The following is a 12,583-nucleotide window of genomic DNA, read 5'->3' on the forward strand; positions in this document are numbered from 1 at the left end:
GCAATGGTTAATTTTCCTCTCGTTTTTCTTGGAAAGCCTATACAGTTAACCAATGCTTTGATCTTTCTTTTGTGAAACAGAGAAATCTTAAGCTCCTGAAACAAACTGTCAATATCTGCCCACTTAATAGCTTATAATTGCAACAGTTTTAGACTAATTTCTTTAACATGGTGGGTCTTGCTTGACTTTTCAAAGGAGGAGATTTTTCCTCATTATCTGCACTGTGAAAATGTTTGAAAAGGAATTAAACAAGGAACGATTAATTGATATTTGAATTAGTTCTTAATCAGACAGATGGGGTTGTGGAAACTTCAGGGAAGCACTGGCTCTGGTGGTCCAGATTTTGTTGCACATAGAGTGATGCTCCCCCAAACAGATACTGAGTATCTTAGACAGTTAGGGCTGCTACAACAAATGACCACAGGTTGGGTGCTTTAAACAACAAACATTTGTTTTTCAAAATTCTGGAGGTTGGGTGCCAGCAGGCCAGGTTGTGATGTGGGCCCTCTTTCAGGTTGTAGATAGCTCACTTTTCATTTGTATCCTGATAAAGGGGACTTGCCATCCCTCCAGGCTTTTCTTACAAGGGCACTAATCACATCATGAGGGCTCCACTCTCAAAACATAAATTTGGGAAGACAAAAACACCCACCCATGCCACTGAGGCAAATCCAAACTGCAGGCTCAAAATGCAGTCCTAAAACTTCCAGCTTTCTGGCCTCAACATGCTCTCTCTTTCCCTCCATATATCTGATCCTCACCTACTCCTGGTCCTGGTGAATCCAACTTGGAAACATTTCCCAGATAGCTCCAGATCTCTTCACCTTTACCCAACTTAATTCTTTTCTGATGTTTTCTCATTATTTTCCCCTTTGTTCTCTGTCTCTGGTAAAAATTTCTACCCCAAAAACTATCTTCAGCTCTCATTCATCCTCTTAAATGAAGTTGAAGTACCCCTCCTATGGAAGCCACCCTAACTCTACAAAGAACAATAATGCTTTCCTTGCTCTGTACCCTTCCCCAAATTTACAGTTCTGTATCAAAGTCACAATTTAAATTTATCTGTTGGGTCTGATTCTTCTTTATCTCTGTATTGCTAGCTCATTAGGATAATACTAATGAATTCAAAGTACAGTCACTCCTCAAAATCTGTGAGGGATCCATCCAACAAAATCTACACTACTAAAATCCCTCATATAAGGTATAGTATTTACATATAACCTGCATATATCCTCCTGGATGCTTTAAATCATCTCTAGATTACTCATAATATCCAATACAATGTGAATTTTTAATAAATGGTTACCATACTGTATTGCTCAGAGAATAATGACAAGAAAAAGTCTGTACATGTTCAATACACATACAATTTAAGAAAATATTTGTGTCAGGTATGGTTGTGTAAGCCTGTAATCCCAGAAACTGGGAGGCTGAGGCAGGAAGATGGCAAGTTCGAGGCCAGCTTCAGTAACTTAGGGAGAACCTCCCTCAAAATACAAAATCATAATAGCTGGGCCATACACAAGGCCCCAGGTTCAATCCCTAGCACAGCAAAATGGGGGTGGCTGTGAATGCATCAAATGGTAGAGCACCCATGCATTCAATCTGCTGAACTGCAAACATATACACATACATACACATTTGTGATCCACAGATGGTTGAATCTGCAGATGTAGAACCCAAGGATACAGAGTATCAATTGTAGTCATTGTCTGTTGAATAAGTGAACACAAGAATGGACTCTCAAAGTCTGATTTACCCATTCAGGAAATTTAAAAAGTGGTACTTCCTATACCTAATGCCTAAAACAATAGTTGATAGTTCTATCAAACTCTGAACTGGCTGATTTACTTAGAAAGTACTTTTCCTTTGCCATTGGTTATGACTTTACATTTTAATTGATAAAAACTTGGGCCACTGCATTGTATTTAACTGCCATCAAAGAAAGAAGCAACAAGGCAAATTGGGATTCCTACATTGTTGTTCTGGAAGACTCCCTTGGTGGTCCAAATTGTAATATCTTGATGTTTGCAGCAACACTTTAATTTCTGCAGAAAGCAAGATATTTATGAATAGTCAAGCTGGTCTTGTCACTCTAATGACCCTAATTGGAATCTGCCAGTAAAATAAGGAAAAAAAAAAAAAACAACCCTCCATGAGCATTCAGCTAGAAAAGTGAAATGCAATTAAAAAGGGTTCATTTGTTAGTCGTCTACATTTCTCAACTTATCCCCAGGACATATTTAAAATCTGTGAATTTTGACAGAAAAGACATTAGCTTTGATCTGTGGTCTTGATATCAAAATGTTCACCATAATTAAAATGTTTGCTCGTTAAAACTTAATTCACCCCCAGCCTCTTCTTTCCTTTCTAAATTCCTCAAATGTTTGCAATTTCATCCAAGAGTGAAGATGATTTAACTATATTCCATGGAAATAATTTCAGTGGTTTTGCAAGTGGCCATGGGTTGAGCAGTGCTACATGGTAATATTATCTTTCATCTGCTAAGTTCAACTTGTTTTATAGGGAGACTGAGGTGCACCCCTGCAGTGCTCCATCGTGAACAGTAGAATGGCTGGCGTAGATGAGGCACTCCATAAACTGCCAACTAACAACAATAATAAGAAATTTAGTGAGTAAACCTTGACACCAACTAAGTTTTATGTACATTTGATTATGAAATGCTCACATCTCTTCAAGTTAAAAGTTGTCATCCTTATTTTTCATATGAGAAATGAGTTTTAGAGGGTTTCAGTGTTTTGCCCCAAATTAAATTGGTAGTGGATGACAGATCCAGGAACCAAAGCCATGCCTGTCTGTCTCCAAAGCCTAGGTATTTTTATCTGTCTCCCAAGAGCCTCTAACCAAAGTGGATTTCCTTATCTGCTTTCTAATCTGCAGGTGAGTTATCTGAATCCTACAGAGGTTAAAGTAACTTGTCCATAGTCACATCACCTAGAAATATTAGAGTAACTTCTAACCCAGTTCTGTCAGATTTCTAAATTCATACTCTCTTATACACCCCTGCTTCAGTGAGCAAATGGACCTAGAACAAAACTCTGACTGATCCCGTTGGGATTGAGAGAATTTACGGCTTGAGGGGGCATGTTGGAGGGGTGATACTGATAGAATGGGAGGGGAAGGCAGCCCTAACCCTATCTTCACATTCCTATTGGCCCAATTTGACCCTGAACAGCCTGGTTCCACGTCACTCAGAACACAGTTGGGGAATCTATATAATCCTATATAGATTGCTATATAGGATGAATGGTGCTTCCCCCAAGTGTTCACTCCTGGCCTAGTCATCAGAACTTGAGGATCTTACCATTTTTGAAAAAGAGACTTTGCAGATATAATTAAAGACTATAAAATAAGATCATCATAAATTATCTGAGTGGGCCCTAAATACAATGGCTAGTGTCGTTATAAAAGAAAGGTAGTGGTGGGGGTGTTGGGGTTGTGGCTCAGTGGTAGAATACTTGCCTAACATGTGTGAGGCACTGAATTTGATCCTCAGTACCACACATAGATAAATTTAAAAAAAAAGGTATCGTGTACATCTACAACAAAAAGTCTTATAAATGAATGAATGAATGAATGGCATAGGGATATTTAAGACAGTAGAGAAGATGATGCTGAAAAAGAATGATATGAAAACAGAGGCAGAGATTGGTGTGATGTATCCACAAACAAGAACTACTAAGAAATACCTTCAGACATTAAAAGCTAGGAGTCCAGGGACAGATTCACCCTAGAGCCTCCACAGGGAGTGCAGCCTATTGACAACTTGATTTTGAAATGTCTATCCCCCAGAAATGCAAGAGAATAAAATGCTGTTGTTTTAAGTTATCACATTACTTTCAATTTGTTACAGCAGCCAAAGGAAACAAGTACATGTTCAGAGCATGGCTTGAAGTGTCTCCATCTCTAGATACACAGGAAAATAGTTCTATTTCTAGGGCTGAGTAATTGGATTCTGACAAATTCTTAGCCAGGGAATTCTGGATGTTTAGCATCCAGGGGAAGGCCCAACTTAATGGACTCCAAGGTTCAGGGAGTCAGAGGGTGGCAGTCAGAGCCTAGTGAAATCTTCATGTTTGGAACCATCCCCTGGAGTAAAATGTGTAGCAGCAAATTTGTGATGTGTATGAAAATAAGGATTACAACAAAAGGGGAATCAATGCCGTACAATATACATTATCCTGGAACCAAGGGGTCTTCAGCTAGGCTTCCATTAGGACAATATGCCCTGCCCTTAAACTTCATTTTAAGCTATGACATAGCGAAAGGAGCATAGGTTTGGCCTAAAATCATGAGTTTGAATTCTAGCCCTGCCCAAGGTCATGGTTAATTGGGATGGCATGACAAGAATATGTAAAATTGCCTTGTGTGTAAAAATATGATAAAGACAGTAACTCTTTTTTTAAAAAAAATAGTTGTATATGGACACAGTGCCTTTATTTATTTTTATGTGGTACAGAGGATCAAATTCAGTGCCTCTCACATGCTATGCAAACACTCTCCCACTGAGCTACAACTTCAGCCCCAAGACAGTAACTCTTATTGAGATGTTGTCTCAGGATTAAATATTACTCATTTACATGTAATACCATTGACACAAAACAAGAGCCCAGTAAATTGTGGTGGTTGTTCTGGTCATTCATGAGTTCTCAGAATAAAGCTCTTTCATTGCCTTCCTTTTCTTGAACAGGTTGGGAGGGGTAGAGCTACATTCTCATACCCAATGCTGTACTCTCAATGGAAGATGGTCAGAACAGCAGCCTCCTCTCCATCTTGGACTTGTTTTTCCAAGTAGAGAAGTGGGAATATCCAGGATTTCATAACTCTGAGCAGAGGCAATGGTTTCTCATTTATAGTAAAATTGCTTGGGCAATTTCTTAGCGATTGTCCTCAACTTAGGATAAAATTCAGTCATATTCATGAAATGAATGGTTCAGAGGAATTACATTTTTTTAAAATTTTTTTTATTTTTTACTTTTTTTTATTGTTGGTTGTTCAAAACATTACATAGTTCTTGATATATCATATTTCACACTTTGATTCAAGTGGGTTATGAACTCCCATTTTTACCCCGTATACAGATTGCAGAATCACATCAGTTACACTTCCATTGATTTACATATTGCCATACTAGTGTCTGTTAAAATCTACAGAGTCAGGCACAGTGGCATGAACCTATAGTTCCAGCTACGCAGGAAGCTGAGGCAGGAGAATGGCTTGAGAACAGGAGTTTGAGGTTATCCTGGGCAACAATATCAAGACCGCCATCTCTAAAAAGAAATGAAGTCAGCAAAAGCACTCAAGGTGCTACCACAGCTAATGGGCAAGACAGTGTCATGATATTCACTGATGGCATGTACTTGAGTGGCTGTGGAGATTGGATGATGCAAGGGACATAGCATTTGGAATGACTACTTTTTATGAAGTCACACTTCATTTGCATTGTGACATCAAATGACTCAATTCATTGTCTGTTCTGCTTAGTTCACAGGCTTTATCTGCAATCTAATCTGTCTGATCCTCTTAGAGGTGTTATAAGAAAGATCTGGCAGCATGTCAGGTGGTCTTTTCTTTTTCCTGCTATTCAGTGTTTCTACACTCTGGGATTTGGATAACTGAAAAAATGCCTATAATTTCTTATTTAATCATGGGGAACTTCAGAAGTGAGGAAACTGATCTATTGTCCCAAAGGCCATAATTTGGTTTTAATATATTCTCTAGGGAGCGGAGAGATCAGCAATGAAGTGAGCAAAATTCTCTAGGCTTTTAACTGTGTGTATTACTCTTACCAAGTCACAAGTTAACTCCCTCTTCAGAATGTCGGTCATTTGGTGGGGGGAGGGGGGAGAAACAGAATCACAAATAACTCCAGCCAGGAATAGTACAATGCATGCGTTTGTCCTTAACTGAAGAGGTATTTTGACATTTTGTGCTGTGCTTGGCATTTTAGAGTTTCTTCATGGAAGTACATAAGAAGTCAAACTCAGACAATTCAAGTGAGATTTTATTCATTCTATAGGGAGTCCTCTTTACAACTATGAACACAGGGTGTAGGAAGGGTCAAGTTATTCTCGCAAGAAGCAAAACTGAGGTGGAATGGAGCCAAATTAATTAACTCCTACATAGGTTTAAGTTATTTATAAACCTGAGAAATAAGCACAGCCTGGATTTCCAAGTGCCTCTAACTAACACACTTAACTCTTTACTGACCAGTTAAAAACACACCAAATCTCACTTTGGCAGTGGAGCATCAAAACTGCTGGGGATTATTACCACATATTTATTGGGGTCCACTCTGTGTCATTCACCTCTACTTGAGCAAGTCACTATCACATATATATTTTCCTGGATGGGGCTCTGGCAGTTCAGACAAAACCTTCAGGATTTCCACCCCTAAGTCACTGTAGGGAATCTCCTGGTTATTATGACCATCTATTTGTATATGTTTCCTGACTGGCTGATGATCTTTTGGCCTAGAGTCCTGGGGAAGCAGTCTTCTTTTTACACAATTTCACAGTATTTGAGAAAAATAGCAATGGCATAGCTTTCACTAAAGCACAACTCTGCAGTTACATTTGCTTCCTGTGCAGCAGAGTTGGTCTCTTGGGTCAATGCCACATGTGGTAGATGCATCAAGTCTGGTTTGGGACTAAGAAGCAAATTAAAAAATATCAAAATCCACACTCTGAACCATAGCATCCACTTCAGTGCAGTTTGTGTGTGCCATCATGTTTGCTTGAGTTACAGAAGGGAGTCAGTTCTCTAGGTGACCCCTCCAAAGAGAGGCATATGTTACCACCTTTAGACTTAAAGTGCTTTATAAAACCTGACACACTTTGCTCCCACAGAATTTCAATGTTTCTCTTCAATCACTTAAAATATCCTCAGCTCCCTAACAAAGAAAAAGTGTTGAAGGTAAATGGCAAACACTCTGCTTCTAATTTCCACTCTCAAATTCCTTTTCCTGAGTGTGTTAGTACCATTCATGTTACTCTCATGAACAGCTATGTTCTTCAAATGTGGCATTGTCACTGGTTCTTCCACCATCGTTGTTACCTGTCATATGTCACCTGCACCTGACTTGTATAATTCACTATGGACCCATTTCTCAGGTTATATGGTCAAAATATTATTTGGAGCTAATAATTCTTTGACCAATGGCACTATTAACCATAATTATTCAGCACTATTTATTCTATTATTATATGTATATGTCTGTGGGATGTGGACACACAAACACAAACACACACACAAAACCAAATACGTTATTGAGATCTTCCTGTTTAAAATAGAGAATCATTAACACAATAGATCACTTTATCTATGCACTTTAAGTGCCTTTCTGCTTTGTCAATTTGACTCTGGTTCATTTTGTAGAAATACACAGATTATATTTTTAAAAGGCTTCCTTGCAATTTAAATCTCTGTTGTATAAGCATATCAGAAGAAACACTTCACATTTAGTCTTGCTTTGAGGTATACTGGAAACTTCTGAAACAGATGAATATTCAGTTTTGAGACTGTCTTTCTCACTGAACTACATTCAAATAATTTTAACCTTGGAAACATTCTTTACAGTTTTAAAATTTGATGTCAGAATGTAAGGTCTAAAAGATTCCACATTACTTTTGAACAGTAGCTTAACAGTAGTGTAAATGTTAATAATATTTAATGCTACTTAATGGTATCATTATTTGTTTGAAATTAAAAAACCTCACAATTATTGATACCAATCAAACTGAAAAGGTAGGTATTTCAAACACATGTAAAATGAATGTCAGATGTTACATTAGCAAGTTTACATATATCACATAAATACATATTTATATATGAATAATCTCCTATACATTCAAATTTATATAAATACCCTCAAATTTGGATTGAAAAATTATTTATGTATATTGTCTTTTGGGAAATAAATATACAAACTAATATCAGATGCAAGATTATTTTTGGACATTTATGTCTGAGGAAACCTTGTTGTTTTTATCCTTAAACTTTTCAAAAAACCTTGCTACAGGGGCTAGTGTTGTGGCTCAGTGGTAGCACGCTCGCCTAGCAAGTGCGAGGCCCTGGGTTCGATCCTCAGCACCACATACAAACAAATAAAGGTATTGTGTCCAACTACAACTAAAAAATAAATATTTAAAAAAAAAAAACTTGCTATATATTTAGATAGTTGAGGCATTATATTTGAAATAAAGTGAACTGAGATGTCAAAAAGTAATGATAAACATAACTACATGCATAAATTATGGAAGGAACCTGAATATAAAAATGGATGATGGTGGGGGGGCTGGGGTTGTGGCTCAGTGGTAGAGTGTTCACCTAGCACATGCAAGGCACTGGGTTCAATCCTCAGCACCACATAAAAATAAATTAATTAAGTAAAGATATTATATCCAAGTACAACTAAAAAAATATTTTTTTAAAAAAATGGATGATGTGTTCATTAAATTGACAGGATCGATTGAAATTTTTTTGGGGGGGAACCAAGGATTGAACACAGGAGCACTCGACCACTGAGCCACATCCCCAACCCTATTTTGTATTTTATTTAGAGACAGGGTCTCACTGAGTTGCTTAGTGCCTTGTCATTGCTGAGGATGGCTTTGAACTCGCAATTCTCCTGACTCAGTCTCCTGAGCCACTGGAGTTATAGGCATGTGCTACCACTCCTGGCTGTGTTGTAATTTTTAAATGCAAAATTGGACTCAATCTCTGGTCATCTAAGGTGGGGGTTAGGAATGGGGAAATGTGATCAATCTTGTGCTAAGCAGCTCTAATGTAACACAAAAATCACGATTCAAAAATGTGTTGGACCAGTTGAGTTCTGCAAACATTAGGATTTGAATACTTTAACAATATTTTTAAATGGTACTGTAGTAAGAACACAATGCAAGATTTGCCCTCTTATCAATCTTGAACAACAAATTATTGATGACTATAGGTACAATGTTGTACAGCTGCTCTCTAGAGTTTATTCATCTTGATTAACTAAAACTTTATGTCCTTTCATTCATAACTCTCTATTTTTCCCTTCTGCTTTTAATCCTAGAAGAAAAGGGGAAATGCTGGGGTGGCTTACTACTCAAATGAAAACATCTACAATCTGTTTGCCTAGTTCAGCTCTGTGGTGCCAGGATAGAGTGTGATGCTTTGCACACAGTGGGTGCTCAATAGAATAAATGGCTATAAATGAAGTAGATTAAGGAAACTTAGATCCTTATATAACAACATAGTTTTCCAAGATATTCTGTTGCTATTTTAATTTAATGATAAATGTTGCATATATCTCTCTTCATTCCCATCTTCTTCTAGTTATGTTTCTTGTTAAGTTTGAAGGTTTATTTTCCCCTGCTATGTAACTTACTTAATTATAAAAATAAACATGTTCTTATGTTTCATTAGCAGCCAAAATCAATCCTGAAAGAAAAATCTATCTAAGGAAAGATTAATAATATTAGGAATTTAAATCTAGTACTTATAATTTTTAGAACAGCAAACCTCAAACTTGATGAAACAGAAACTATATGTGGAACTTGAAATACAAAAGCATTAAATGCAGAACTGGTTGTGTATGGAGAGGTAGCATTTTCTGTCTCTCTAAATACCTCTGTCTCCTCATCATCTCTTCACAACATTCTGTAGCCCAGAAGCCCCCAAATTTGAAAACTAATGCTCCAGAACATACTTTAGCAGTGGTAGAGAAAGGAGGCCAAGTTCTATTTCATGGTAGTGCTACGGAGACACAAATTTGGAGCTAGACAATGTGGGTTGACTTGAAAGAATGTATCACAAGGTAAAATGAGCAAGAGCTACAACCAGATTATGGTGGCCTCAGCAGGAACACAGAAACTGCTGTTGGCATTCAGGGTGCATCAGAAACAGCTCCTGTCAACACTTCTAAGTGTAGGACATGTTTTTCTCCCCATGCACTCTCCCGCCTGCATATCTGCATTTCTTTCCATAGTTTTCCACCTGAGAATCTGAAATGCTATGACTCTTAGAACACCCTTTGCCCTGGCCCAGGCAGAGGGTATAATCTCAGGGGGCAGCAATTATCTCTGATGCTAGAGACATGCCACATAGGGCACAAATATTTGAAATTCCTTGAAAGTCATTCTACTATCCACATCCTTCAACCATGAACAAATGCTACAGCAAAATTGGGACATTTCCATCCTAAAGCAAAGTGGAACACAGTACCTAGGGCACTATCAGGAAATGTCAAAGTCAAGTCAAGGCCCATTAAAGCACAATCTCACAAGGAACTAAGATCACAGGACATTTTATTAGAGCCTGAAATGCCCATTCCCTTCCTCTTTCCCTGGGCATAGCCTTCAACGGCCCGAACAAACACTATCTCCTGCAGCAGGCCATCTTCCACTGGAGTTTGCAATGATCTCTATTTTGGGGGCTTTTATTTGCAATTATTATTTTGACTGTATCACTATTTCTTACTTTTGTTTTCAGAATTGTTCTTTAATAGATTTTGGCCTCCCAAACCAGACTAGAGAGTCATTTAGGATAGACTCTGTATAATATAAAGTGATAAACTGTTTATCTGTATGGTAAATTCCTGAAAACATCATATAAGAGAAAGCTGTGAACTATCAGTAGCTCCAGAATCGACTAGTCTATTTCTACATCCCAAAAGCCAACTGTCAACCACATACCAAATATCTCCACTTCAATATTTAGAAAACAATTCCAAATCAACATGATAATAACAAGGATTAAATTTTCTATCACACCTCTATCCCATCCTACTCTTTTTCTCAAATTCCCCATCAAGTGTAGAAGGCACTACTATACACCCAATTATACAACTCCCAAACCCAAACTTAATTCTTCATTGTCTTTCTTTTGTTCTCCAATCTGATGCAATCTATCATTACATCTGATTATTTATGTCTAAAAATATAGCCCTAATTCAACCACTTTCCATCATCTCCCGTATTACCCTAGAGTCTAGACCATACCACTATCATCTGCCTGTCACTACACAGACAGCCTGCTAACTGAGCTCTCTGTTTTTGTTAAAGTTCCTTTATGGTCCTTCTCTTCATTATCCCTCTCCCATCTTCTCCTCTCTCCAAAACTCTTTGGTCCAATGAAAGTATTAGGAAATGCACATTGAACCAACAGCTGCCTCCTTGTTTCATTTTTCCATTGCCTCTTGATTTACTTTCTAGAGCAATGACGAACTCCTGACACCCATTCATAAACAGGCAGGAACTCCAAGTTAGCTCTTCTTTACCTCCAATATCTCTAGTTCTCTAGTCCTCATAGGAGACGCTTTCTTGACCTCTTGGCATCTCTGGTTGCTCTTCTCCAGATTATCTCAATTTTTGTCAATGTTTCCTTAATCTATGATGCTCCCAAAAGAAGAAAGTACTCTCTAAACAATTTAATGTAATAATTTCACAATGTATACATATATCAAAACATCACATTGAGTGCCAAAAATAGTTTTTATTTGTCAATTATGTTTCAATGAATCTGGGGGGAGGAGATGAAAACATTCTTAAAAGAAGATGTAGTACTGATATACCAATGGAAATAGGAATAGAAAGTTCAGAAATAGACCAGGGTAAGTATGGAACTCTAGTAGTTAATAAGGGTGACATTGCAAATAACTTGAATAAACATATCTTAAGAAAGTTGGACCTTTGATAGTGCTGGAACAATAAATAGCCATTTGAAAAAACACAAATTAGGTCCACACCTCATACTATATATAAGAATAAATTCAAAATGGGATCAGAAATTGAAATGCTCAATGAAACCATACAAACACTAGAGGAAAACACTGGTGAGTTCCTCGAAGTTTGATGAGAAAGAGTTCATTTGAGTAGAACTTCAAATGTTGATAGAATAAAACAAATGACTATTGATATATAACAACAAAAACTAATATAGGACAAAAACTACTGTAACCAATTCAAAATATAACTGACAGACCAGGAGAATATCTGAAATGTGTGACAGCTAAATGGCTAATAACCTTAATATATAAAGAATTTTAAAAATTCTTTATTCATTTAAAAGATAAAATTGTACATATTTGTAAGTTACCATGTGATGTTTCAATTCATGCATACATTCTGTGATATTCAATTCAGGGTAAGCATATATGTCTCTTCAAACACTTGAGAATTCTTAAATTTTGAGGAGGAAAAGCAAATTGAAGACAGAAAAATGGTAAAAAATGAGAAGCTAAGCTACAAAAAAGATGATAATATGTTTTTAAGGCCTATGGGGAAAAAAATGCCCTCACTCATAATGTCGGACACACAAATCAAAGCTACATTAAGGTACCATTTCTCAGTTATCAGATCAGTATATTTAAAAACAATAACACATGCATAAGGTGAGGCTATGAAGAGGCAGGTACTCTCATATATTTCTGGTGGGAATACAAACTGATACAACCCTTTGGAATGGAATTTGGCAATATTTAACAAAGGTATAAATGTATTTTGACCCAGAAATCTCACTTATCAAAATTTACTCTATGGGCTGGGGTTGTGGCTCAGTGGTAGAGCACTCACTTAGC

The 12,583-nt window shown here is 37.2% G+C and overlaps 1 protein-coding gene across 2 annotated transcripts in view; it reads right to left on the minus strand.

Moving 5' to 3' along the window:
• Nucleotides 1-12,583, minus strand: part of Fgf13 (fibroblast growth factor 13) — a 499,166-nt gene that overhangs the window by 160,315 nt on the left and 326,268 nt on the right. The gene's annotated exons all lie outside the window — the stretch shown is intronic.

The sequence above is a fragment of the Callospermophilus lateralis genome, chromosome X (assembly GCF_048772815.1).
Source record: "Callospermophilus lateralis isolate mCalLat2 chromosome X, mCalLat2.hap1, whole genome shotgun sequence".
Lineage (NCBI taxonomy): Eukaryota > Metazoa > Chordata > Mammalia > Rodentia > Sciuridae > Callospermophilus > Callospermophilus lateralis.